This window comes from Platalea leucorodia (genome assembly GCF_965183815.1).
Source record: "Platalea leucorodia genome assembly, chromosome: 2".
NCBI lineage: Eukaryota > Metazoa > Chordata > Aves > Pelecaniformes > Threskiornithidae > Platalea > Platalea leucorodia.
The window spans coordinates 127,968,489-127,996,276 of record NC_138824.1 but is presented as its reverse complement, the minus strand read 5'-3'; the positions used below and the strand labels follow the sequence as shown (position 1 = coordinate 127,996,276).

The 27,788-nt window shown below is 49.3% G+C and overlaps 1 long non-coding RNA gene across 2 annotated transcripts; it reads left to right on the top strand.

Moving 5' to 3' along the window:
- The first annotated feature begins 986 nt into the window (after positions 1-986).
- Positions 987-15,479, top strand: LOC309601711. 2 transcript variants are annotated; one of them, XR_014230580.1, is made up of 3 exons: positions 987-1,119; positions 1,760-1,921; positions 9,592-15,479. It is a non-coding gene; the product is annotated as an uncharacterized lncRNA (long non-coding RNA). The 2 variants fall into 2 exon arrangements; XR_014230581.1 differs by lacking the exon at positions 9,592-15,479 and adding an exon at positions 3,026-3,537.
- The last annotated feature ends 12,309 nt before the right edge of the window (positions 15,480-27,788 follow it).

Below are 27,788 nucleotides of genomic sequence, written 5' to 3'. Positions count from 1 at the left end.
TCTCACTGCCTGCTTTCACTCACTCGCTTTGCAGCGTCTGCTGTGCATGAGAAACTTCCACCCATGGTAGAAGTATAGACTTCGTGGTTTTCAAAGCAAGAGTGAAGCTCAGGGCTTTTTTTACTAGTGGTGTTGTTTCTTTGGTTATGATGATGGGTAGATTTTTTTTCCCCATAGGGATGTGAAGCCAGACATTTGGGAGAATAAATTGACCTAACTTCCTGCTAGTTTTGGTGACAGCATTTGCAGTGCGCTTCCTCACGTCCTTCTCTCCAAATGTCACCTGCACAATACCTAAAGAAGAATAAACATTTTTTCCTGTGAAAAATTTGAGTCCAATCCTATCTTGCAATGAATACAAAACTAGGCAGTTTTCGATAGCAAAGAGCAGAAGCTCACTCGAGATGCAAACGGTTACTTCTGGCTCGTGTACCACTTGATTCCAGGAAATGCTGACTGTATTCCAGGAAGCAAGCCTGCCCTCTGCCACCCCGGCGTCCCAGCTCAGGCTGATGTTGAGACCTGATTATTGCTAATAACGGAAACTCACAGTGAGTAGAAGCTGCTGCTAAGTACTTGCGCTCACAAAACACATCCCAGTTGGTCCTGACTCTCCTTTTGACTTGGTCAGGACTTGGTCCTGACTCTCCTTTTCTTTATACTAGCTTTAACCTCCGGAAGCAGTGCCTGCGGGAGATGTTGCTCCTCATTTATCCCAGAATAAATGAGATCAGAGCTTGAGTGCTGGTGTAGTGATTTTATGGATTTTGGGCATCAAACTCAAACCACAGTTGTCAAGGCAGCTTTGTGTTGTGCTGAGGTGCAGCGGCTGGCTTTCAGTTGTTCGCAAACACCCTTTCCTGGATCTAGCTGCGCTGGTTGAAAAGTTACACCATCCTCCCTTTATCATTGGCTGTGCAACTGTTGGGAACACTCTCTACTAGATAACAGTGTGAAAGCAGTCATGTGAGTTGAAAGAGCCTTCGTCAGTGCCCAAGAGCCGACTTCATATGGAGCTCCACAGGCAGAGTTGTGAGGACTGGCTTCCAGGAGCAGGATTGCAGCAAAAGCTAGGGACAGCAGGAACACCAACAGGCGGCACGGTTGTCTTTTGAGCAGGTTTGTATCTATGCCTTCAAACCAGGGGCTGATAGCAGCTGGCAGACTGCAAGGAGGCGATGCGCACCCTATGTGGCACGCTGCCGCTGGAACACAGTGCTCTTCAAGCAGCAGCAGGTTAATTTGCTAACACCCAAAGCAGCAAAGGGGAGGTGAGCTTGTGTGCTCCCACTGTCTCTGGGTGCAGTTTGAACTGTGGTGTAGGTACAAGGACATGAAACATTTCTACGGACCCTAATGAGCATGCGAACAAAATTCTGAGGAGCTTTGCCTTAGGGTTGACCTCAAGGGGACTTTCCTCCTTAAAAGGTGGTGAGTAGAGTTGACCATGGGGCACATGTGGGCTTAACTAGTTCAGTCATGGGAGAAATCAGTGTATCCTATGCCCAAGGACATATCTAAGTTTCTACTTTGTCAAGTTTTGTATGACTCAAATATAAACCTTGGGTATGATGCAGCTTCTGCTTCATCCCTGTTGGATATCTGAGGACAGTCCTATGAGTCTCAAAACTTGTCTGTTTTTTCTAGCAGTTAGAGAAACAAACTGTGTCTCTCTACTTAGAAAAAAATCATTCCTAGCCTTAAAAATCTCAAGTTTCTTTCCCATTTAGACTGTGTTTTCCTCTTCTGTCATATGCAGTTGTGCTTGTTTGCCATTCTTCTTCATTGGGGGATTCAGTGCTCTTCGAGTATGCATTTTTGATCCTTGTTTGGTTCCTGGGCGAGAGAGGGGAAAAGAGAGTGGAGAGTTGGACCAGGAAGATGGAACAGAGGGGAACTGAGTGCTGGATGGTAGGTGGAGGTAAGTGCAAATAAGGTCCAGAAAGTCTGTGTACAGTACTGCAAAACCGAGTGTTTTTTTAGGGCTCCAAGGGTAAATTCATCCCAGAATCATCTCTTGAAATGCTTGCCTTATGCTGCAATAGGCTGTGTCTTGCAGTCCTGGCAACGGAGGAGCCGTGCCTTTCCATTGATATCAGCATTTCCCTACTAGTTCTGGTTGAGAATTACATGTTCAGAGGTTTCACTTCCAGTTGCGAGTTCTCAGTTTTAAGTGAATGTTAAGCTAACCTAAATAATTAATTTAACTAAACTAATCAAGGAAAGTCCTTGGTGGGGATAGTGTCTGTCACTCAAGCCAGAGGACTGTCCCAGGGAGACAACATTTGAAGAAGAGGTGAGAAGCTGTAGGTGCTGGAGTGGCAGCCTGAAGCTCTGTGTGTCCCGCTGTTGCTCTGCCAGGGCAGGACCCGGCCGTGTGTGGGGTTTTTCCCAGGTTCCTTCTGCTGTGTGGAGAGGGAGATTTTCTAGGGAAGGCCATTGGGGGGAGAGAAAAGGGCTCCTGAAGATGAATCACCCATGGGTTAGTTGTTTTGCGTTAAGAGTTGTAGGAGGCAGGTTGCTGCCCACTTACTCAGACAAAGGGCATTTGGTGGGTGAGGGGGTGGCTTACCCGGTGGGATGGTTTGTTGCAGATGTTTTCAAGGGCCAATATTTTTTTTTTTGTCTAGAAGAATTAGAAATTGGCAAAATCATGTGATGTTTTTTTATTACCTTTAGGACATCAGAAAGAGGGGCCTGGACCCTTGAGGGAAATGATCTCAGCAGCAGCATCGTGATTTAGGGTGATGCAGGGCCAGCAGACAGGATGGGCCAAAGTCTGGATTTGAGAAGAAGAAAACTATGAGAAACTTGCTGTGGGACTTTGAGGTTGAAGGCCTTTATGGCTGAGGGCCGGCCCATGGGGGTGGGAGATTTGTTCCTCGTAAAAAGATGTTGTGACCCAGGGATGCTGTGGATCACATTTCCCATTACACATAGACTGATGGTATCCTGTGCTGGTGTGCTGGGCTCTGGGAACCCTTCTACTTAACATACCCACCGCTTTTCTTTCCCCCCTCAACAGCAGGAGGAGAAAAATTTTACCAGGGCAGCAGAATTTTACCACTGAGGAGCGGAGCGGGTTCCACGGAGAGTTTTATTGCTCAATGTCCTTGCACAATTGCTAAATTACATCTGCTCTGAAGCATGCCAGCGTCCTGAGAAAAGTTTCGCTGGCTTCCAGTGGGTGTGGACCTGGTTGGTTCCTGCGGCCAATCTAGCAGGAAAAAAGGTCACAGGAAATAATACCTAATTTGGGACCACTGTTACATGATCCTCAAATATGTCAGCGCATGGAACGCAGCCAGACTATTTACTGTTCTTTGGCTCCATCATGGCGCTGAATCATGAGTTTTGCTCAACAGCACCGGTTGAATATGAAAGTCCTCGGGTTCAACTCCGCAGTATATCAGCCAGAACTCATTTAATATGCTTTTTCTAATCGCTGTGGCATCACACTGGTAACAAGTATATGGTGAACTGAAACATTGTGATCATAAGTAATGTGCTCCATGTTAGTAATTATTTATTATCATCTGGTTGTTTTTCAATTCTCTATTTCTGGAGCCAAATAAATTATGACAGAAGTTCATTGTGGTGGTAAAATCAAACACTGAAAGATTAGCGAATGCTGAATTCAAGATTTTCTGCACAATCTTCCCTTATTCCCCCTGTACTTAATGCACTCTGAAAATAGACTGGTATTTTCAACAAATTCCCGTGGCTGGTAGTCAATGGATCCTGCTTCAACATTTCATTTGATTTTTTGCATCAACTTTGTGTAGCCCCCTGGCTTTCTCTTTTAGGCATAATCCAAGATACACTTTAGAGTAATTCACTTTCTTTCAGATATTTTTGAGTTATAATGTTCACACCATACCATCTGACCATTCCACAAACAAATTTTTCTACCCTCTAAGACAGGTGGTGGTATGGTGCCCTTTTTACAGATGGGCAAACTGACACACAGTGAAATTACGACCAAGTCTGTGAGATGTGTTCACTGATTAGGGAGCATACATGAGTAAGTCTTGGCTTTCCTGCATGCTTGCATAGTCTTGGGGCCTTCATATGGTTAAGGTAGAGCTCCGTTCACCTTCAGTTGCAGCTACAAGCTGCTAGCAAGATCTTCTGTTGCACACGTGGGGAAACAGGGAATGCACAAACAGCTTTAGCATGGCAATCCATGTATGAATTCTGTTGGGGTGAAACTCCCAGCAGAGAAGATGGGGTTCCCTGTGCTCTTGTCCTCCTCTTCTGCTAGAAAGAGAAACAGTGCATTCAGAAGAAAAGTTGTTTATAAATGAGCTGTACAAGCTGGTGCTTGGACTTGTTAAGGGAAGACCAATGATGCGTGGAAATCTTGTGCTTCCTGTGTGTGCAAATGTTTGTGTTCTGTATACGTGCGTGAACGTGTGTGCACCTGTGTACTGTGTGCTGCTCGTACAGGGGAGGGAAGTATGCTGAAGAGGTAAATTATCAGCCTCTTAGTGCGCTGGAGCTTTTAGAGTAGAAAGGGTTTAAGTCACTACAGTATTTCCTAGTAGATCAGTGCTTGTGCGGGGCTGTGAACTCTTTGGGGTCCGTTTTTCCTAGATGGAGCAGTCTCCACTGAATTGTGCTGGAGTGGGTGTGGGGAGAGGGGTGCTTTCTTCTGCTGAAACAGTAGGATGGTTAAAATCTGTGCAACTGCTGGCCCAACACAGACATTTGGCCAGTGTCTACCTTAAATAGGTATTCAACTGAATGTTTTGGTTTACGTAGAGCATGGGGGAGTTCAGACAGCGGTACAGATAACATCCAGTTCTTCAGAAAGGCATTTAACAGCTTTATGTTGTTTCTGTCTGCCCACCTCCCACCTACATCTGCCCTGTTTATGCTGAGGGTGTAAAATGTCAGCCTGACAGTTCAAGTGTGGCAAAATAGCGAACAAATGTGAATAATGGGAAGTCTCCAGCTGAGGCTGCCTAACATGGCACCACCTGCCATCAGTGAGAAAACATGGGTCCGTGAGCGTCCAAGAGAGAGTTTGCTGTACAGTTTCAGCCCCTGGAAGACCCATGAAGATGGATGCATCCCTTTGCCATTACCAGTCTTATCCATTTTAAACTCCTGCCTTAGGAGCAGGCGCGCGTGTGTGTATGGATAGGTGTGTGTTGTTACCTAGAAGAGCTGTGGGCTCCGGGGGACGTAATCCCAATGTTCGGATAGACTCTATTTTCTTTCATACTGAAAATTCAAGAACTACACGATACACTACCTATTTCCTTTCGTTCATATCTAAATTGTCTCCAAATCCTTGGGCTGAGGACCAAATCCAGTATAATACATTGTTATACGTCTGTGCAGATGGCATAAGAGTGCTACACGATATCTCTGAAGATTATTTCTCTGGGATTTCATCTTTTTTGTATTCAGCATTTTGCGAGCATCCAAGACACTGCCTCTGTGACGAGAGCTGTTCCACCCATAGCATCATTTCTCTCTCCCAGCACATCATAAGGACAGCAACAGGACAGTGGTTTTGTCACCTGTTCCACCCAGTTTGCGTAACAGTGGCATTAATGGCATTTTGAGCATGTTTCCCTATGTAAAAGGCGTGTAAAATGTCAGACCTTTCAAAAGCTCTCAGTGGTTTGAGGTGCCTTACGTTCTTAGCATCCAACATTAGACAGGTTAAGGAGCTTGCTGAGGTGACACTGTCCCGAATCTGAACTTTCACAGGGAGTTGCATTATTGAAACTGCATCAGTTATACCAAAGTAATAAAGAAGTCATCTGTTACCTTGGGATTGGCTTAAAAATCATAAAACCTTAAAGAGTAAAGAAAGACGAGAAACAGCGCGGGGCTGGAGGCACGACAGAAATAACCGCCAGACTGATTCACAAAACTGCGACATCTGATGCCAGCTCTCCGGCAGAAACACGGCGGAGCTGGACACGCAGCTCTTCCCTAGAAATGTTTTCCTGACCTTGACTGCAAGTTCATCCTCTGTGGAAACATTTCCCAGTGCTTCTGATAGGACCGGCCAGCAGGCACCGCTCTAGCATCAGCAATTGCTTGGCTGCATCTGGGAAGGGCTCCTCGCAGTCCCTTCCAGCTCCCTTTTACAGGGGAATGGTGTGGCTCAAGGCACCAGTTTGGCCTGGGAAGCTCAGGCACGCACCGAGGGGGCTGTGAGTGTACTTACCTGCTTCCAGGCACAGGGAAGGGGTTTCCACAAGATTTGCGCTTGGTTACTGAAGTTCTTGGGCTTCTCCTGGGTGTCAGTACACCTCGATGTAGCAATGAAGCGTTACTGGCAGGTAGTTGGTCAGGAGGGAGGTAATTTTAACAGATTATTATTTAATGCTCTGTGCTTGGAGGTTTCTGGAGGAGCTACCTGAGTGGATTTTCAAAGAACTGGGAAAACAGATTTCCTAAGGAAAGGCTTTTGCTTACTGAATTGGCTTTTAGCCCTCAGAGCGTCCGGTGACTTGCAACCAGGTACCCTTGTGCACGGACAGTTCGCGTGCCCCTCAGCCGCATCCAGACACGACCCGTTCCAGTGCGCGTCTCTCAATACAGCTGCAACCTCCCCTGCCTTTCCCTCTGCGCTCTGGTCACGCAGGTTTCTGTCCCAGACTGTTAAAGCCGTAATTAAATCTCCCAGAAGTAGTTTGAACAGGTACAGCTGGAAGCGACTGAAATTTTTCTTTGCTTAGACCAGAGCAGGGGTCCTGCTGCCTGCCTGGAACAGGCAGGGGAAGGAGCTGTAGGAAGAGGGCAGAGAAAGACTGTAAGAGGGACAGCTTTGTCAGCTAGAAACCAATTGAGTGACCTTTTAGCTCTCTGGACTGAAGCGGGACGGTTTCCTCTGTGTGCTGACGTTTGCTCCAGCCGTGTCCTTCTACTGCTTTCTTCATTTTGTAATTGCCTTTTGCATTGTTGGTTTACCCCACCCATCCCCATGCTCCTTCCCTTCGGCATCTCCTCTCCAGGGAGTCCCCTGCATGAACCTGGCCAACACAGGAGGCATAAAAAGGACAGCCATTGCTCGGCTTTTGTTGCCCGGTCCTTCCCGTTCCTGTAGGTTGGGTCTGTCTTATTTGAGATCTCATGCCACTTTACAGCTTCTGTTTGACAAGAAGAAAAAGATATGAGGATACTTTTTCCCTTTTCTTCTTCCCATGCAGATCTCCTGGGGTACTCAGGGTTTGACCTCTGTGGGTTCTCACACCCTGGCTGGAGCTGCAGGAGAGTCAACTCTTAAACAGCACGTAATTTCTCACTGATATTTTGTGCGTCATTGTGTTACTGTGTTTATGCAGTCGTTGCTTGCAAACAGCACTTTGTGGGTTTGACTTGATTTCCCCTCCCCTCTCTGCCCCGTTCTTGCTCTCTTGTCTTTCATTTGTTCCTGGTTTTGTCATGATCTAGGCTAGACAGACTGGAGACTTTTAGGCTCCCAAAGACCTGCATTTCTAATGTAAGAGAACAAGTGGAAAAACACTTAATCTTTTTCCCTTGGACTGAAGTCCTACAGGCTCCTTAATCTATTACAAAGGCACATAAAGGGCATAAGTGGCATTTCTTTTCCTTTGATGGTCATCTTTAAGGAGGGGGGTACGTGTGGAGGAGAGACAGTTCAGTTGATAAAACAAGAAACCAAGAGCTAGGATTCCTGATTTCTGTTCTCGGAAATCTTCTGACACTTGGCTGTCTCGCTGGAGCCTGTCACTTAAATTTTGTGTCGAAGTTTACCTAAGTGTTAAAGAATAGCTGTTGCTACATTTTCTCAGGCTCTTGCCTGCAGGGGGTGATTATGGAAAAGGTAACGTTTCCCTTAACGGCTGAGCTGCAGCCGATTTAATTTGCAATTTGTTATGAAATAGGTATTGTTTTACCTTCCTTCATCCCCGGGCTGGGGGAATGGCACAGTGAGTTCCAGAGATAAATGGCAAGCCAAATAATTACAGGCCTGGCTCCTAGGGGTGGCTTGAGGATTAATAGCTTTTTGTACAGCACTTGGAGATCCTTAGCTGAAACGTGCTTTTAACTCTGGGACGCTGCGGACTGGAGGTGATGGGTGGGTCACTGGAAGGATATCGGCTCTTTTCAAGCAGAGATGCAGCTCCAGGGATGTGGCTGGCCAGAGGCAAGGGGAGGTTTATGTTAGACCTGGGAAACGCTCCTGTGTAGGATGGGAAGGTGGGAGGGAGAGCCTGTCCCTTCAGGCTCGTTGCTTTTAAAGAGATGTGGCTGCGTGGAAGAGAGACCTGAGGAATAACACATCCAGTGAATGCTTCTCTAGCTATCTTCCTATCAATCAGCAGTGTCCCAGCTGGTAAGAAGAAGTCAGTGCTCAGCTGCCATGCATATAAGAAGAAAACAGCTTGAATTGCCTTCTGATACCAGCCAGAGCCTCCTTGGTCTTTTCCCCTCTGGAACCCACGGGTGACCTCCATAGGTTGCATCAAGCCAGAACACTGCATTTCAGGTGTTTTGGAGCTAATATGCCGCAAACGACCACAACTCGGTCTAGGCTGGGACATTCACTGTCGTTATCACAAGTGAGGAATCTTTTCTGTCAGGTGCCTGCGCGGCGTTGGAGTCCCAGCCTGGCTTTTACGGCCCTAGAAGGAAGTGCTGAGTGCATCGCTTTCTAATCTTGCCAGGATGATTTTCAGAGGGGAGGCTGTGCTGTGGGAAGCGGTGTAAGATACGGGTGGATCCAGCCAGCTCGCACTTGTTTGAGTCCACAAGCAGCCGCCAAGGGCCAGGCACTCAGGGAAAGTTGTCCCTGTCCCGTGGGAGGAGCACGTGCATTGGGAAGGATCCGCGAGCGCAGCAGCCGCGGGTGGTGCAGGAGGGGAGAATTTCTCCCTGGTTCTCAGGAGTCCCTCGGGGTGGTGCAGGGAGCAGCCCAATGCTCCCAGCATCGTCCTAAGCAGCTGGTGGTGCTCTGTGACAAGGCTCTCCTGGCACCGAGGTACAGGGACGCTCAGGGGCCTGATGAGTATGTCAGCAACTGCAGTGCTCATGGGGAAAGAGGCCAGGTCGGTTATGGCTGGGGAGTCTGCACTGTACGAATGCAGTGAGTCCATCCCAAATACTTTGCTACTCATCCCATACTGTGGGGGAAGGGAGAACAGCTTATCTCCTTCCCTCTGCAGCACAAGGTTTCAGGAGAACATCCAGCATCCCTGAGCTACAGAACATCCTCCTTTCTTTGTTGTCTTCGTGTAAGAGGCATGTTTTAACTTTCTGTCCATACAGCGCTCAGCCCACCACACAGCAGCAGCATGTTTATGGCCCTTCATCTGGTAGGACGGTGTTCCTTGTGCTGAATGTCCTCTCCTTAGTATCTTCAACACCCCTTTTGGGTTTGGAGATGCCGTTGATCCATGCTGTAAGTTCCGATCTTGCTGAATAGGTACTCTCTGCAGTATGTCCAATATCTTCCTGCTAAAAAGCCTTTTAAAATGACTACTGGTAGTCCAGGACCTCACCAGTGTCAGTATTGTCCATCTAGTTGGGGTGGATTTGCTGGGGAACAGACTTGTCATCTGATCTTTGTCAACTCTTTTTTTTTTTTTTTTCTCTTTGAAGCTTTGACTCCTGGTTACGGGTAATGCGGATAAAAGTGTCCATCCCCACCACGCCTGACTCTGGAGAGCAGCTCGCTGAAGAGGAATGAAAGGGCCATGGGAACGCTAAGCATCATTTTATTATTGTGACCTTTAAGGAGACAGTGGGAGGGTGGAGGAGGAACACAAGGAAGACACTAAGACAAGACCACACAGACAGCGCTTAAGCGGGGAGCGCACACCCAAAGGGACTTCAGAGACAAACAGATGGGAGAGGAGGAAGAGAGATGGAAACAGGAGACTGAGCAAGAGTGGCAAGGAATGGCAGAGCCACCTTCTTCCAGTTTATCTGAGGAGCGACAGGAGCAGACCTGGGGCTCTCCATCCATGAAAAAACAGCCTTCTGCACACCATTCTCCTATGTTCTTGAAATCTCTGCATTTGCTCCTCCAGGCAACCATTAATCTAATATTAAACCCCTTAACCTCTCTAATTGTTCCCTTTCAGTGTCAGCTGGTTTCCTATTAACCTTTCAATCTCTCAGTAATGCAGTTACTTCTGACTCCAGCCAGCCCTGGCTCTAAAGCTTTACCTCCGGCAGTGAATTTTCCAAGCTTTCACTTTTTTTCTCGTTCTTTTCTGTAATGATTATTACTGCTGTTAAGGAGCCAGTTTGAACCAGCCTCTAAGTGCACAGGGCTGAACCAGTTGGAGTCTATAAATAGCCCTTCACTAACCTTGCGCCTTATTTCATTAAGTTGATTGGCTTCCCTCTCTCCACTTCATTGCATCTCTGGCTTTCTCTACCCTCTCCATTATTGATGCTGGTTCTTTTGTTGCTATCTGAGACACCTGCTTGTTGATAGCAGGGTTGATCAGTCCTGGGTTTTTCTCTCCCGAACAAAACAGCGTTGTCGCTGGGGAAGCATCTCTAGAGCTTCGTAACAGAGGGAAAGCAGAGGGTGAGGCAGGCCTGAAACAGCAAGTCAGAAAATGTCCATGCTGTGCAATAGCAAATTGCATAGCTGAGCACCAGTCACAGGGACAGAGTTTGCGGCCTATAGGCTGGGTTTCTCCTGTGACACTCAATGCAATTATACTTGAATGCAGTCTCCTGTGCAAATCCCGTTGTGCAATATCGAAGCCAAGGTGTCTGCCTAAGGGCAAATGGCGCTGCAGTTCAAATCGAGAGTGCCAGCCTAAAGCAGACATACGGATCCCAGAACGCAATGTGAACTGTCTGCTGCATCTAAGACAGGCCCTCTGGCGACTTCAACATCGTTAATCAATATACTACTGCCGCTTGACCCTGTAACCTGGCAAAGCATAGTTTGCTTCACTACCATCGTCAAGTCACAGCTCAACAGTGTCTTTGTGCTGTGCCTCCTCTAACTCTCCTGCTTCTTTTAGTGCTGATGCAGTTCCTGAGCTCTGCCCAACCCCGATACCTCTCCTCAAGGCCTGCAAACTGCTCCTTTTTTTGTAAAATGCCATGAATGTTTGCGGTGAAGACTGAGTTGGAGCAGTTGCATGAGGTGAAATCTCTGGAGTTGGTGTAAATCACAGCTCAACGTGACAAGGCTGGGTCTGAGTTGCACTTGCAAACCACTTGTGTGCAGTGATGCAGTGTGGCAAAGCATCTGCCGGTGCTTCACAGGTACTGAGGGTGTTATTGCGGTACTGTAACAGGTTTCATTTGGTGGACGCAGCAACAGCAATGGCTTCTACAGGTGGGGAAGCACCATCTCTCGATGATCTCAGAGGTCCCTTCCAACCTTAATGATTCTATGATTCTATGATCTCATCACAGAAAAGCCGGAATCAGGGATCCAGTCATGCCTCTGTTTTCCTGCATGCTGAGGGGCAAGGTCTTTCCCCATGGAGCCTCATTTTTCCCTGAAGAAAGAAGAGAGAGACTCGGAGGAAGCTTTTCCAGTCTGTGCTTAGGCTAACGTTTACAGCCTTTTGCTTCAGCTTGGAAGAAGGATTTGTGTGTCTAAAAGCTCCTCTGTTTTTTTTTAGCTGTATCATTTGTCTAACACCAGCTGTTACCTTTCCCTGAGAGTCCTGCCTCAAAGTCAACAGCAACTTACCAAAATAATAGGAGCTATTCTCTTCCTCTCTCTGTGCAGCTCTGTGTGTCCCTACTTGCCCACTTACTGCCATTCCTTGTTGTTGGAGGGCAGATTCTGGCAGCAACGAGCCTTTGTCTTATTTTCTGGCAAACAACCTCGGGCTGCAATAGGACAGGAAAGACAAACGGCGAAGAAATGAGAGCTGGTAAAACTGTGGTTAAAGGAGAAGGTTAACTTCTAGTGGCTTCTTTTTTAACCACTGAGTTTGACAGGGGGAAAAGTGTGTAAAAGCCCTGCGTGTGTGGAAAGCCACCCCCTCCCAGGGCAGCTGGCACCTGTTTAATAATACAGGTTATTCAGGACGGCCACACGCTTGCTTCCCATCATTCACAGCCTCCTTGTCTTCATGTTTATCCTTTTAAATCCTTGGGCCTTGCCTTCGCTCCCGTGCCTTTTGGGATCAAGGAGGCCCCCGGGTGCTGCAGCGGGGTCCCAAGGTGGTCACTGGGCAGTGCCTCCCTCCCGCCTGCCCCTCAGCCCTCCCAGCTCCTGTTTTGGCTGCCGTTAATTATGGAGGGAGCCAAGGAACCTCTTCACATCATGGCTCTGGGTGCCTCATGGCGAGTGGGTTGGCGGCTGAGCCAGGCCCTGGCTGTGCTTACGAAGGGCCGGGTTCAAGCCCAGGATGTTGCCCCTCATTTGTGGCAGAAGGAGGGACCCGGAGGCCTCTCTGGTCCCCGCTGAACCGTGGGGCAGCAGAGGATGATTGGGCGCTGCTTCCCCCTCCTGGGCCTGCCAACCGGTGCCATCTCAGGGCAGGCACCATCTTGCGGTGCTCCCCTTGCTCCTGAGATGGTGCCTCAGTGGGGCCTGGCAGGGAAGGGGGTCTCCATGAGCTTTGTGGTCCGCCCGTGAAGAAGTGCAGCCATCCTGCAGACCCCACCAGTGGGGGAAGGCGCTGTGGGGACCACTGCTGTGGCTGTGGACGGGGCGAAGCTGTTGAGGCCACCCCTCACAGAGCCCCAGCAGAGCGAGGGGCACATCCTAGAGGAGGACTCAGAGGCTGAGGTGAGCTGGGTACTGCTCTGAGAGCAGGGTTTAGCTCCTCAAGCACCTACACTGGAGGTAGGAGAGGAAGAAAACTCCCCCAGGTTACACCAGGAGGTGTGGCTTAGATACAAATAAGCGTTTACTTTAGCACAGCTTGTTTCCTCTCCACCTTTACTCCCCCAGGAGGAGGTGTGGTGGCGGAGGGAAGGGCCAGGGAGCCTGGCTGGTACTGATTGCCGCCACGCCGGTCCCATGCTGTTGGGGCTTGAGAGCTGCTCAGAGCCGCTACAAAACTTCCTGGCCCGCCTGCCCTTGACGGAGGATCCCATGCTGCCTACGGGAAAGTCGAAGCCCATGGAGACCCCATTTGACCCACTGATGAGCGTGTCGCCCTTCTGCAGTGGGCGCTGTGCTAACTGGGAGAGGGGAGCAGGGCTGACCGGTGCCGGCAGGGCCTGGCGGGACGGTGTCATGTAGTTGCAGAGTGACACGGACTGCTTTGATGTCTCCTTGTCTTGTCTGCTGAAAACACTACCTTGCAGCGAAGGTGATCCGGAGTCCTGGGTCAGTGGTGCAGAACACACGTTCATAGGGGAAGCCGGTGGGAGATGTAACTCAAAGCAAAGCAAGCCCCGCTTTTTTGATTTGCATTGCGACAGGCGAATGGTATCAGACCCTCCCCAGATGCCCATTTTCCCTGGCTTCTCTGGTCCTTCCCATCTACTCCCCTTCCCTGGGAAGCTTCCTAAATATTTACCCCAGTGATCAATCATATGACCCCACTGTGGCAATGTGATACAGCTTTAGCTGTGCTAATCAGCTTAGCTTGGGCCCCTGACCCCTGTCATCTTATTTTAGGAAAAAACTTTACACAGTGCCTGGTGAGGGCTGTTCAGTCCAGAGGATTTAAATCCAAAGTGAAAAATAGCAGCACAGACTTTTGCTTTTTTATTTTGTAGCCAGGACTCAGTTTACCATTACAGCTTCTGATTTGGCATTCCTCTAGGAGGAGCTGAGCTTTGAATAATGCACAAAAGTTTCAATCGCATGGTAAAATATTTGACTCTTTTGACTGTTAAGAAAAAAATACCCCAAATAGTAAATGTTGAGTGCTTTGGCTGAAGCACTTAAGAGGTCCTCAGTCATCCAAATGGACTTGGACACTGAATCAAGAGGATTCCTTTCTCGTCCCAACTTTAAATGATGTCCTTTCAAGCAAAATAGGCTCTAGAGAAGAGAGTAGTGTTTGGTGCAGGGGACTAGAAACATCTACCTTGAACCTCAGGGGGTTTTGTGGTGGAGACACCAGAGGAGAGATGGGCCTAAAGATAAACATATTCTTGGAGGTTTTTTTTCCTCCATAGAGAGACATCTCTATGAAGCACCAGCAAAAGTCAGAGATGAATGAGCAGCCAAGAGCAACCAAGTCCACAGTTTATCAGCTGGTCAGCCGTGATGCAGGTGGGAGAAAGTATGCTGATAGCTAAGTCTCTTTCCAAGGCTCCAGGAGCATAGTGCGAGCCCTACAGGCATTATAAGAAAACATGAACTACATCATGTCTGGAGCAGCTTGTTTTATTATAGAGATGAGTACTAACAACTTTCTCTCCACTGCGTAATCTCTGAAGGGAACAGACTAGCTTTGTGAGGGAGGGACAGATGAGGGCACACTAACTATACTGGGGTAAAATAACTGGAAATATGTTGTTGTGTAAGAGGAGGGCCTGGCAGGAACTGAGCATCTTCCAAAGCCTGAGAACTACTGCCAGTGACAACTTCTGTCATCAGCCCTGCAGGTGAACATACAGTGTGCTGTCAGGCTAGGAAACATCTCCAGACCTGCCTGAGGGCTTTCCTAGCCCAGCCCAGCTGCTGCAGCAGCCTCTGCTCCCAAGCTTCAGAAGCACCATCCGGATGCAACAGGAGGATCTTCAAACTCCCTGTTTGCCACATCTCCAGCCCTTCCCCCTCTCTGTGAAGCGTGTCCTTGAGTGAGTTAATCATCCTGCTTTCTCAGCAGGTGAAAAGATCTTCATTTTTATTTTTAGCATCCCAGGGGAGACATGGCAACTGCCCAGGCATAGTAGAAGACTTTGAACATCCTCAAGGTTTTGAACTTGTATTGTCCTCTTGACACCCATAACGTGAATATAATCTGGAACTGATTAACTCAGCTGCTTCGATCTCTGGGAGGGAATGTTCTTCCTGCAAGGGAATGTTCTTCCTGCAGTTAAATATTTACTCACCACTGCACATGGACCAGGCATTACAGAGGCTAGGCCTGCATTTGCATTTTATCCCCATGAATTGAAAGAGAAAGGAGGATCCTCCAGTATTTCAGTGCTGCCACTTCCGTCCTTCATGGTAGTCCAGTCATGCCCAGTTCAACCTAGCTATCCTGTTAGCTTCAGCAGCATTCCTAAACCCTATAGCCATGAGATTTGTAGCTCATGCCATGGGGAGCCCACATTGCACACCTAACAAATACCTCAGTTCCAAAGTACATCCTCAGAGAACAGCATAAATCACATTTCTGAAAATCACGTGTCTCTAGCACTTACAAACGCCTTTGCATGACGTTACTTTGGGAGACATAGAGCTCTCCCCTCCCCAGCCTTCCACTGGTGGAAGGACTTCTATGGTAAAAGCAATTTCTATCTTAGGCAGCACCACACTGAAGTGGTTAAAATGGGAAAATCTGAAGCATCAGTATGGGCTTTTAGAAACACTGGGATATCCCCATCTTCCGTCCAGCTCCTGCCTGCTGCAAATGCTGGTGTGTGTGCCTTCGACATGCTGATATAGCCAACGGGTACCTATCCCCCTCCTCCACTGCTGCCCAGCATCAGACTGGGAGTCGGGGATTTACACTGCATTCAGAGGGAGAAGAACAGACCGGGGTCCCACAGCTGCTCTGGAGCACTGACTCCTTCCCTACAAGCAGAGAAAAAGCTGAAGAGCACATGGAGGAAGTCCCTGAGCTTACAGAGCACCCCCGACAGCCCTGTCCATGGGGACTGTCCTCCTGGCTGCTCTGTCCTGACTGTGGCAGGGCAGAGAGAGCCGCTGGCCAGCCCCAGGACCGGGTCTGGCCCCCCAGGACACCAGCAGCTACTGGGTCTGTGGCGGGGAGAGAAGAGAGGCCGGGATTTGTTTTGGCTCCACACAGGGATGAGCAAACACAGCAGCTTTTGCCTGGGAGTAGGTGCAGTCCCTGGCCACTGCGGTGATGTCCCTGCCGTTCCTCCTGGCAGAGGGAGTCTCCTGTTTCCTCTGGCTCAGGCAGGGACTCTTTTTTTTTTTTCCCCCATCTCCGTGGCACCCGGCTGTTAGCTTACCGTTTCAGGCACCAATGACAGCAACCAAAAAAACAATACCACCCTACTCAGTTTTAATCCATAGGAAAATCCCACATTGGCACACAAAAGGTGGAGATGGCGCTCACGCATTTTCCCCCAAGGGCCTTGGGCAATGGAAATTTTCTCAAGCTCCATTCATTAACGAAATAGATGAGCAGTTATGTAAGGTCACGTGAGGGAAGTGGTTGGGCTTTGGTCAATGAAAGAGTTAGTCACACATCATCAAGCTTAATGGGACTGGGGAGAAATGTGGAGCCATCCTTTGCTTGTTCAAGGACTGAAGAGGGAGAATTTTAGCTGTGAATCCTCATTACCCCCTGAGCTTGGGCACCACCTTTACAGACTAGGCATTGCAGAAGGCATGTGGTGGTGCTAAGCAAAAGCTGGGGGCTGAGATCTGTTGAGAGCCCCCTCATCCTCCCCTTCCCAGATCACTCACCCCTCCTCTGAAGGGCTTAAGCAGCCACCTGATGATTTTGGGGTGCAATTGTGCTGTTGTGCGTCCTCCCGGACAGTCCGCTCTGGAAGCACTCAGGGGGTAAGTAAAAGAACATAGTATGATTCAGCGGTCACGGCGCAGATAAAATCTGCATTAGGGCTCTCAGGAACCACTAGGACATTACTAGGACATTTAGTCGGGGGAGGATTTTCAGGGATCTCTTCTGAAACTTGCCTGTTCCCAGTTTGTGCCTAGTTTGGAAGTGTTGTCTCTCCAACTTTGACTCAAAGATGACACCCATCACAGAGAATTTCCCTTGGGCTGACTGCCGGAACAGAGAAGATAGGGCACAGATTGGGATCCACACCTCGGTACCCCGTTAGATGTGGTATGGAATAATATTCTCCTGCTTCTCACTGGCTCTTGTCCTCTCTCCTGGGAGCCCAGCCAGGAGTCCTCCAGTCCCCTGAGTTTGGGTTACCTTGGCCCGTGGCTCTTCTCAGCTTCTGCTTCGAGGCTTGCAGATCTGACTTTTAGACAATGACGTCTTGCAGAAGACAATCAAACCAGCTTTGTTTTCTCTTGTTTGCTCTAATCCCTGGATGCTGAATAACCAGCTTCAATCTGCTGTGTACTTTCACCTTGCAGCCAGTCTCTTGAAGGTCATTTCAGACCATTGGAAGAGCAGGCCAGCAAAGCTTGGCTGGCAGCCTCCGTGGGACGTGGAGCAGCAGTCGCCTGGCACAAGCTATCAGCAGGACTCGTGGCAGAGGGTGGTGGTGAAGGCCTGGAAAGGGAACTCGTGTGGGGCAGGTAGGGAGGGTGTGGGTGTTGGGGTGTATCCAAAGCGTTGTTTGATGACTGAAGACTGGGAATAAGTGGGAATTGCATAAAACAAAGTCCCTCCCGTGTTCGCTGGTCTGCCCGGAGTGCTGAGGTTTTGAAACCCTGGAAGCCTGCTGCAAGGAGGTGCTCACCCTGACTCAGGGCATCCTAACCCACCCGGGAGGGGCTGCATTGCAGGGTGCAGATTCAGCCCTCAGTAAAAGCCCAGCTGTCTCCCGGAGCAGATGGTCTCCAGGAGGAGCCACATTCCTGACCGTGAGGAGCTGTAAGGACCGCGTACGGGATATGCCTTAAAATAGACCGAGAGATAGGAACAGAGTTCAGGTCCCAGGCAGCGTGGACTTGCTGGCATCTCAGGCGTGTGTTCATGAAGGCAAATGCTGCTGAAACTACGGCTGCCTCAACCTTGGCTGCAAGTGCCACTGGTAGCCCTAGGGCCATCTTGACTCAAGTAAAGGATTCTGGTTGAGATTTTTTTTTTTTTTCCAGCCAAATTCCTTTCTGTTTTATTGTTTTCTGCTTCTCTAAAAGCCAAGTCGAGTGGGAAATAGATTCCCCCTCTCCCAAAGATTTGAGGTATTGAGGAAAAATATGTATCTTAAATTGGGAGAAAAAGTTAAAAACTCTAACTTTTCAAAGAATGTATATTTTTCTAGGAAAAAAAAAAAGCTCCTTTTGAAATATTTTATTTCAGTAACTTTAAAAGGTTATCTTCTGATTTTTAACAACTGTTTTAAATATGCACCGGATTTTTTTTTTTTCTTTAAAAATGTCTAAATGTTATGACACTTAGAAATGGGATCCCCTCAGCAATATTTCAAGCTGAGAAGTTCTTTGAAAGCAGCTCTTCCCCAGAAATGGTTTGATTGTGAGGAACCAGCATTAAAATTTGAGAAAAGTTTGGCGAAAGGTTTCCAGCAAATTCTCCTGAAACCTGTGTCTTCGAGCTGTAAAGCCGCTCTTGACAGTTTGCAAACCAAGCAGTGACAGGTTGCAAGACAGAGCTTCTTGATGGCAGCTGGAGACCTCAATGAGATATTAATTTCTCTTGGCTTCCTTTCTTACTCTTGCTACATAGTTCGGCTTCGCTCTTTGAAATAGTTGTTATATGCCCCCCCCCAATTGAAATAATACACCACGGTGTCAGTTGTTTCTGTAAAATACTCAGAGCATGGAGAGTCCGCAGAGTTCAAAGAGCTGTCGGCACCGAGCGCTGCAGGTAGGAAGAGCCAAGCACGGGCGGGTCAGGGCACAACATCAGTGAGCAGGAGAAGGAAAAATCAGTTTTTCCTTACTGCCCGCCTCGTGCTTAGCTCTCCAGCCAGCGCAGCCTGACTGCCTCGCAGCGTCTGCTGGAACGTGTGGCACCAGGCGACCGTGTGAGTTAATTATTAAACAAAATGGAGTCATTATTCCTTGTGCCACCACTGTTCCTCACATAAATCTGCTGCACGGTAGAAAAATGATCCTGTGCAATGAGAATAAAGAAACCTTTGCAGGATGAGCAGACTTTCCTCTGCTGGAGAGCTGCTCCCACTTCACATCTCTGGAGCTAGAAGAGTGATGCGCTTGGTCTCCATAAAGGTGGGATTTGGGAAAAACAGATGAAAGTGATACAGAGACTCGTGGCACTGATTTCCATGACTAATCTCCCCAGCTGTTAGCCTGGGTCCAGAGCCATTTTCTTATCAGAGAATACGCTTCTACTAGCAACATTTCAGAGTCCAGAAGGAAATATTTTAAAGTTACCTTTGGCATTTCAAGGCTGGCACAATTTCCACCCAGCTTCCCTGGACATAAAATAATAAATACAATAAAGATAAAATATTAACTCCTGGATGAGGTGCAGAGGCCCCAGCCGGCTGTCAAGCAGCAGTACAAATGAGGAGACAGACTCTGGGACAGAGATGGTGAGATTGCATCCAGTACTTTAAAATCCATCTGTGACTGGAAACACACGGGAAAAACCAAAGGCTTACAGGCGAGCTCCACAGATGCCAGCCACCCAGGAAGGGGTCCCCTTTGCCGAAATAGCTGCTCGCCTTAGCTCTGGGAGGGGATAGCAGTGAGCCAGTCTGGTTTCTCTGCTGTGAAGCCTCTCTGAAGCTCCTTCTTTCGCACAGAGTGGGAAGGTTCTCTCCTCTGTGGCTGCTAAGCCTGGCAGGGGTGGGAGGCCCGGGAAGGGCATGTGCTGGGGCAGGAAGGGCGCGTGGGCTGGGACCCCTGCGGAGCTCCGGCGTGCCCCCGGGCTGCAGGAGGGCCCTGGCTGGGGGGTAGGCAGCTGAGATGCTGGCAGCGGGGTGGGTCAGGTCAAGGGACTCAGGTGCTGCTTAGATGTTTGGCTCACGTCCATAATGCAGCATTCAGGTGCTGGAACTACAGAGCAGAGACAGATACCTGAGCCTCTGCCTTTCACCGCCTGGCAGAGCAGCCCCACGGAGGCAGAGCACTGGGTGGCTGGTAGGAAACAGATGGGCAACGTTGTCTGTTTCCCTGGGGATTTACTCCCTGAGGATTTGTGCTCCAAGGACTTTGGCACGCAGCCTCTCTCCATGACACAGGCGTTATGCTCTGTCTGTCTTTGCTGGCCGATGCCAAGCTGAGTTGGTCTTTTGCTTCTCGAAACAGACATCTTGTGGAAGGAGTCCTCCCCTTTGCCACATGCTGTAATAGCAGTGAAACAGAAACACAGAGGTCCCATGGCCTAGGCAAAGGCAAAAAGCAAGGTTACTGGCAAGACTGGCCATGGAAGCCAGGAGTCCTGGCTCCAGGGAGCCAGCCGCTGGTTTACATTGCTTCCCTGAACGTTGTTTAACGGGACAACACCGAGCACACGCTTGCTCCTGCTGGGCTCAGTCAGGTGTGTTTGTGGTGGCTCTTGCTTTACTTGAAGAGCTTCTCTTGGCTCTTTCCCTGTTGCTTCACTGGCATCTTGTGAAAGGACTGCAGCGACCCTTGTCGTCCCCTGGATGCAGAAGGAGTGTCTGGAGTAGACTGAGGAGTCAAAATCTGCACACTCCAGGGCTGGCTACAGGCTGGCTAGCTGTGCTTGCAGACCTGCTAATCCCCAGCCGTGGCTGAACGTGAGGCACGCAGTGCGGTCCTGCCCCAGTCCTTGCACGTATCGCACGCCTCTGCAGCGCTGCGCTGTGGCCGCCTTCCTCGCCTGCGACCCCACGGGCTGCACGTGGCTGCCCAGCCTGCACTGCAGCCTCTTGGCCGTGATGTTGGGCATCGTCCCCTGTGTGGTGCTGGGTATTGCTGCATGCCCAGCGCTGCCCCTGCGAGGAGGCACCTGCTTCACCGACGGCTCACGCCGCCAGACCCACCCGGCCGTACACCACCTCTGCTTCAGGGATGCAGATGCTGTGTGAGAGGTCTGCAGTAACCTGGAAAGAATGTCCAGCGGGCTGCTAAAGAAAGCTGGTGAGAAAAGGGGTTGACACCTGGCACTCCAGGGTTGTGTTGTCCGTTTTATCACCGACTCTCACTCTGCTCCCCCATCCCCTTCTCCAGACAGCATCGCGGGGAGATGGTATGAAGGGGCCCATATCTGCAAAGACTGGGGAAAGCCTGAATGTGAATAAAAGGCAGGGCTGCAAGGCTGACCTGCTTCAGGGTCACTGCACCGTTTCGTTCCTCACTGAAGCAAGCAAGGGGACGTCTCCACAGGGAGGGGGGACAAAGCCCATCTCCTTGCCTGTGCTCTGAGTTCGCTGGATGCGAAATAGCTCCAGTTCAGGGGAGACATAGGTGCAGGAAACCCGTGGCTGAGCTGTTGTACCTTGCCTCTCAATGTCTGTAGTCCACGTGCTTTCCACTTCGATATGCTTACTGCTGGCATGAGCCATAAGGGAGCTTTTCTCTCTTTTTTCCTCTCTGTCTCCCTCTGAGCAGCTCAGCGGCTGTGTGTGACCAGCCGGCTCTGGACAGGAGCTAACTGCAAAATGTGTTAAATGCATGTTGGTCCTCTATTTCCAAAATCGGCTGACCCAGAAAGCAGCAAGTACACATGGCAAAGTCCCTTCTGGTGCCTTCCCCACCGGGGTCAGTTGAGAGTTCAGCTGCCCGAGGATATGAGGGCTGGCTGGTCGCTCTCAGGTCATTCTGGACTGGATCACGGTCTAACCCTTGCAGAGGAACAGGTTCCCCTCTGTAACCGGACAGCCTGTCTTGCCTGCCTAGGACCAGGACCTTGCAACTCAGTGCTTCATGGACTCTCCGCATCTCCGCTGCTTCATGGCCAAGAGGCATGCAAGCAGTTTCCCAGGACAGCTCTGCATAAAATATTCAGCGTCCCAGCAGGAGCAGGGTGTCTCCGCTATGTGTCATATCACTTAGGCTCAGCTTAGCCATAAGTCACTGTTTACAGATGGAGTTTGTTTACTTAGAAATGCAAGTGAATCTGCTTCACCAATGGAGTCAAGTTACAAAGAAAATGCACAAATGTGAAGCAGAATTAGGATTACTCTCAGCAGAAAGAAGTCCCGTTAGGTGCTCAGGATCTTGGCTAACTCCTGAGACTGACTGGTCTGTGCCCTAAACCAGGACTAAAATGCTGAGAGGAGTCCTAGAGCTTCATCCAGGAAAGATGAAGCTTTCCTAACCCTAACCTTTCCCTAACCCTCTGGTGTTAAAGGTGACTGAGGAGATAACAGGGCTGGCTCGGGGCAGCCAGCACCTTCTGTCTTCCAAAGGCGAATGGACAAGCCTTCTTCCCTTGCCCCTTGCAAACCTTAGCTTCCTTAGCTGTTGTGATGGGAGAACACACGGAATTAAGTAATTTTGTCTTCCCTCCTTCTCAAAGAGCCTTTATTTATTGCTTCTACTTTACACCTTGACAGGATGTTATTCCTGAATTCGGATGTTAAAGTGTTTTCCCATGCCTGCAGCCTCCCTGTAACCGTACAAGCTACAGATTAGGAGATACATATCACGGCAGGGGATCTGGCACGGTGTGCATCTTTTTTCCTCTGCTTGGAAAGAGCAGGGACAAATATTAGTTTGAGATGAAAGGGAATGTCTTCACTTCATTAGGAACAGGGCACTGATAATGACTCTGCCTCACATGCTTGGCTAGCCTTGTGCCATGCCCTGGGAGGCTGCCAAACTTGCGTTCAGCTGATCCCTTGCTATCTGCGAGGGGAGGCAGAGCCAATGCCCACTCAACGGGACTTTGTCCTCCTGATGGCAGGCAGCTTATGAAACGTCAGCCTTTGCGTGTGCTGGCATGGCAGAAAGGCTCTGGCCCTCGCAATAGCGGCGTTCTCTTTGGACTCGGCTGGGAAAGGCTCGCACAAAGTTAAACCTGAGCGCAGGCAGGCTTAGAGCACTTTTCAGCAAGATCTCATCAGTTATGGGCAGTACCCGAGGCAACGACTGCGGGTTGGATGGGCTTTCCACAGCATGAGTATATGAACGATGGTGTGTGCATGCACATATATATGTCTATACTTGCATGCATTTTCTGTACCTGTAGACTAAAAGCCACAGACTTTAAGAGCTGTTAATAATCATCCACCACGTTTCATATATCCTGCGTATGGGGGACAGGGCAGCGGGGGAGGACGGTCCTGTCTTACGGAGGACCATGCTATCCAGACACTGTTCCCTGGGCTGTTGCTATCACAGCTCTCTGTGTGTTGCTGCCACAGACCCTGTTTGCATGGAGCCCATCTTTGCCAATGCAATTAAATCTTTCCTGTCCAGAGGTGCTTTAAAACTGTGAGAAAATCCTGTTCTGGCTTCTCTAGTCTTTTCAAAGGGCGGGTTTAGCTGTTGTGTTGATGCCTTTGTGTTCAGATCTGCTGCCGGCAGGATCAGGTGCACCTTCTGAGCACACGTTGGCCCTGTGGCTGTTTATAAGTAAGGGTTAATGAGGAGGTGGGGCTCTAAAGAGTGTAGTCTTGTTCCTGCCCAGGTCTGAGCTGGGAGACTGACTTACTTACCTCTGAGCTTCCTTTGCGCGAGCTGCTTGCAGAGTTTGCTCAGCCTACGACTTGACCGAGAGAGCAGGACAGGGTGCTTGAGGGAGCTCGCTCTGGCATGGCTGCGGTTTCCAAAGCAATATCTGCCCTTTTATTGGAAATCAAAGTGGCTGACACAGGCGAGGGGAAATGTTTGTTCAGTTGGAGATCAGAGGCTCTTGTTTTGAAAGCTGTTTTATCCTCAGTCCTAACTTCTCGCCGTACAGCATTAATCACTGGTCTGGGAACAGAGGATTTGAACCGTCTCCAGAGCTATACAAGCAGATCTGGTGGCTCTCAGTAGTACTCTGTAAATAAGCCCCAGCAGGCAACTGTGTAAGTAAACAGCTTCTTTGCGAGTACCAGTGCCTTTCTCCACAGGTTACGTTGTCTGGCGGAGGGTGCAACGGAAAGGCTCCGCTAGCTTTTGCAGGGACAGCCTAAGCACCGCGCGCAACAGGCAGGGACAATCTACAACTACCAATTGCCAGTTCCACCACCCGCTTCGCTGCAGCTCAGCAAGAGCAGGATTTGTATCAGGGAGCCAGGAAACCAGCTGTGTTGCAGAAACAGCTGTGCCATGACATCATCTTTGTCCCTTGGTGCGTCTGTGTTTCAACATAGGCTTTAATTACACAAGCGTGAACTCACCTTACCTAGAGGGCCAGGTTTCTTACAAAGCAGTTTGTGCCTGCCAGAGGAAAGGCATCGTTTTAGGATGAATGACTGAGGGACGCATTCTCTTGTAATGCTTCATGGTAGACTTCTAGAGCAGGGCATTCTGGTGCAACTGACAGTAATATATGCCCTGAGACCTTGCCAATATTTTTCTGAGTATTCCCCTAAGAAAATGACATTTTTTTGACCATTTGGTGGAATATTTCAGAAATTCTCTGTGTGCACATGTGTGTGGTTGAAAATTTAGAGGAAAAGAATGCATTTGCCTTTAAAAGTTTTCCTTTCCATTTAAACGCTATTTTTCTCTTAAGTAATACCTGTTGTGTTTTTTTTTTTTTTTCCAGCTGGACAATATTGCCTAGCCCTCGGGGGCCTGATGCTATCAGGCAAGACTCAAATTATTGAACCACCGAGGATATAAATAAATGCCGCTAAATGGCTTAGCTCAATGGCCTTTGCCCTTCCTGGGGGATGGAGCTCATCTTCCATCAATATAATTAGCAGAGGAGATTGTGTATTGATTAATTGTCCAGACTCATTTCTCATTAGCTGGCAGTAGCCTGTGATGCATGACCTTTTCTACTGAAGTCAAAGCAGTACATTTTACTCCCTAGTGGTTGGGTGCCCAAATCCCTTGAGCTTTCGAGGGCCCGTGCTAACAGATTTGGTAGCTGTCTCAGTGAGGGTGAACACCACCCCGGTCTCCTCCAGGATGCCTCTGGGGCAGAGCTGAAGCTGCCTGGCAGGTGGGGGGAAAATGCCCTGCTGCTCCCTTGTCCCTCTGGGGGGAAGCATCCCTAACATGCAGACCTTTGCAAAAAAGAAGCACAAAATACAGCCCGGAGTGCAGGTGTGCACTGCGGCGCACGCACAGCTCACGCGTTGGCTGGTGCATTGCTGAACGGGCTGCTTAATCACCCCGCCTGGGCATTGTCCGTAAACCGGTGTTTTCCTGCCGGGGCTGGAGCGCAATCAGCTGGGCGTTGCTGCTTTCCCGGGGAGGAACTCAAAGTCCCACAGGCGAGGGAGTGTTGGTGCAGCTGGATGGGGCCCCAGCGTTTCCAGCACAACGCGTCCCCAGGCCTCCAGAGCTGGCACCTCTCGCTGCCTATTGTGTGCGAGATGGGGGTTTCAGCATGAGTGTTAACCTGTTCTTGATCTTCACAACAACACCCGGGCATTGCTGCCGCATTTGGACGGATATTGCTTTTTCCCAGCTGGGCCTGGCCCTGGGACAAGCGGGATAAGGAGGTGGCATTCGTGAGCTCTATTCCTGTCGCTGCCATGCAGCGTGACCTTGAGCAAGGCTGACGGGAGGCAAGGGGAGACGTCCCTGTGACGCTGCCGCTGTGCTTTGCTGTGCCGTGGCAGTTTGCTTCTCAGCCCAGCAAGTGGGAGCATCACGTCACTCGCCCCGGACAATGCAGCCCTGTCTGGGATGGAAACTTAACGGAGGAAACACATGTGCTCCACCTGAGCGATGCTACCCAGCGGCGCCGTGCTGAAGAGTGCGGTGCCCAGGCAAAAAAGGCAGGGGAGCTGTGGGAAGGACTGTCGTTTGGGCGTTAGCAGATGCGAGCGGGACATAGGACCCTTGGAATAGGGTGCTGAAGATGTGTCCATTATTTCTGCCTCCACCTGAGTTAATTGTCTAGGACCAGGGAGTCGAGGCAACACGGTCAGGTGGAGATGCCTACAACAGAGACACATAATCCACGTCCCCCAACCCACTGGCAGCTCTTTCTGTCACCATGATGTACGATGTGTGTAGTAGCAGCTGCCTACCTCCTGGGGATGAGATTCCCAACTCAAACTTGTAACAGGAATTGCTGTCTCTAGGTAAAGGCAGTTGTATGTTCTGGCCTTGTACTACTTTAGGTCAGCTGCTTAAGTCAGCATGCCACTTCAGAGCTGGGATCTGGGTAAGGCTAAATTCAGATTACAGCTTCTGTGCTGCTGAAATCTCCCAGCCCTTTTTGGGAGTTCAGGTTTTCAGTATAGAGAGGGATGCACTCAGGTCATCCCTACGGCACCTTCTGAGCAAACATCTGAGCAGAGCTTATCAGGCACGTTAGCAAGTTCTTGCCTGCTACTGCATCATTTGAAGTTCAAGAAAAAGCTTTCAGACTGAGAATGGAGAGGAAAAACAACAAGGGGAAAGGAAAAACTAAACCCAGGAGAGAATGAAAAGAGGAGACGGGGATGGCTCGAGGTTAGAGGTCAGGGAGGCATGAGTCCAGGAACCTGCAAAAGAGGAGAGGCTGCAGGAGGGGCTGCAAGGGGAAGGGACAAAATGAAGCTGGAGACCCCAGGAGCACCAGGAAAGACAGGTCTGTGTGAGTGGGGACGCTCTAAGGTAAATCATCACCCTGTTACAAAGGGGATCTGGAACTGAAAAGGAGCCTGATGGGAAGAGAGAATAATCCAGTGATTCCCTTCATGTTGAGACAAATGAGGGAGCCAGATTCCCACTGAAATGGAAGAAAGATGACTGCAGATACTGCTCCAGGCACTTTACATACCCGAGTGAAACATGTCCTAAGAGAAGAAGGGCAAATCCATGGCCCAGACAATATAGATGCCTTGGGAAGTGCTGCCAGCAATGTGTTGTCTCTTTGAAGGCATCCACAGAAAGAGGGCTCTCTTTGGCAGCCTGAGTGTGCATGTGGAGGAACCCAGCCCGCTGGGAGCGAGACGGCCGAGACAGGGTTTAAACTAAGACATGGGGAGGAGGACATGGGATTTTGTGCAGGCTTTTTAGTTGGGATTTGTGTGGTTTCCATGCCTGCTTTTGATGTGTAGTTGAAGGAAGAGCACAGATATTAAAATACAGCGGTGACTAAAAGAACATATGAGAGTAGGAGTACAATACTAATTTGAGCAAGAAACTGATACTCCATCCAAGATTATATAGCCAGTACATATGGGAAACAGGGAGAAACACTGGAAGTGCCTGAACACTAAGACAAGGAGCTCATGAGCAACATATAGGTGAATCCAGAACTAGAGTATGAAACTGTGTATGCCAGGGCTTTTGGAGGCAGGATGGGCAGCTGGCATGGCTGGACCACTGAGACCGAAGGATTTGTGCTGCTCAGAAGGGCAAAGAAAAGTGGGGTGTGGGGTAGTATTGTCTGTTCATGGTATTGTTGAGTGCGAAGAAAAAAGAAGCAGCAGAGGTGATAAAGCTGAATCTGTTTGGGTTTAAATCACCTTGAGGAAAGACAACTGTAGTTCTGCTGCAGTTATCCAAGGTTGCATCAGGATATTGATGAAGGTCTCTAACCTTTTTAGAAAGCTGTGCAGTACCAGGGATTGTCATTACTACAGGCTTTAACTTCTTATGTGGAGAATAATTGCTACTAGCATAGGCTGGGCCCAGGTATTCCTGGATGCGCTGTTTGACGTGTTTCTTCACTAAGAGGCAGCAAACTAATCAGAGCTTCTGTTGTGTTTGACCTGGTCTTGGTAACCAGTGAGATATTACAGAACAATGTGGCAGAAGATAACTTTTAACCTTGACTGGGCACAGACTGATTCTGTTTAAATTAAATGGAAGAGTAAATATCATGGGGCCACAGCTAAGATTTTTCAGCCTCAAAACAGGAGTGATCAGAGAAGCTGTGGGACTGAAGTGATGAAGCAATTATTTCAGCTAAAAGTCACAAGTACTTGTATGTGGAAGACATTCAGGCTCAGCACTGCAAAAGGTAACTTGCTTTCCTGAGCAACTGGGTGGAGGGAGAGCATATAGAAACGGTGTCTCTCTCTGGAGAAAAAATTTCCCCAGTGAAAGATGGGAGTGG